The sequence below is a fragment of the Echinops telfairi genome, unplaced genomic scaffold, assembly GCF_000313985.2.
Source record: "Echinops telfairi isolate 266 unplaced genomic scaffold, ASM31398v2 ScPeMD7_60;HRSCAF=208, whole genome shotgun sequence".
Lineage (NCBI taxonomy): Eukaryota > Metazoa > Chordata > Mammalia > Afrosoricida > Tenrecidae > Echinops > Echinops telfairi.
In genome coordinates this window covers 44,116,822-44,117,077 of record NW_022103958.1, presented here as the reverse complement: position 1 = coordinate 44,117,077, position 256 = coordinate 44,116,822, and positions in this window count along the sequence as shown.

The following is a 256-nucleotide window of genomic DNA, read 5'->3' as shown; positions in this document are numbered from 1 at the left end:
GCTTCTCTTGGTCTTGGCCAACACCATCCCTTCCTGCACTACTGGGTCCCGCCACCGCCGCCAAATCTGAGTAACGCTTTCCCTTCCCGAAGCGGGCATTTAGGCTAGCCAGATGTTAGAATTATTCCCGGTTCACTAACGAGGAAACTGAGGCTCTGGGCTCTCGGGCACCCATCAGGGCAGCATGGCTGTAAGCCGCAGGCGGGCACCGGCGGGGTCCCGGGTGTATCACCCAGCACCCCGCAACTTCGGGGCC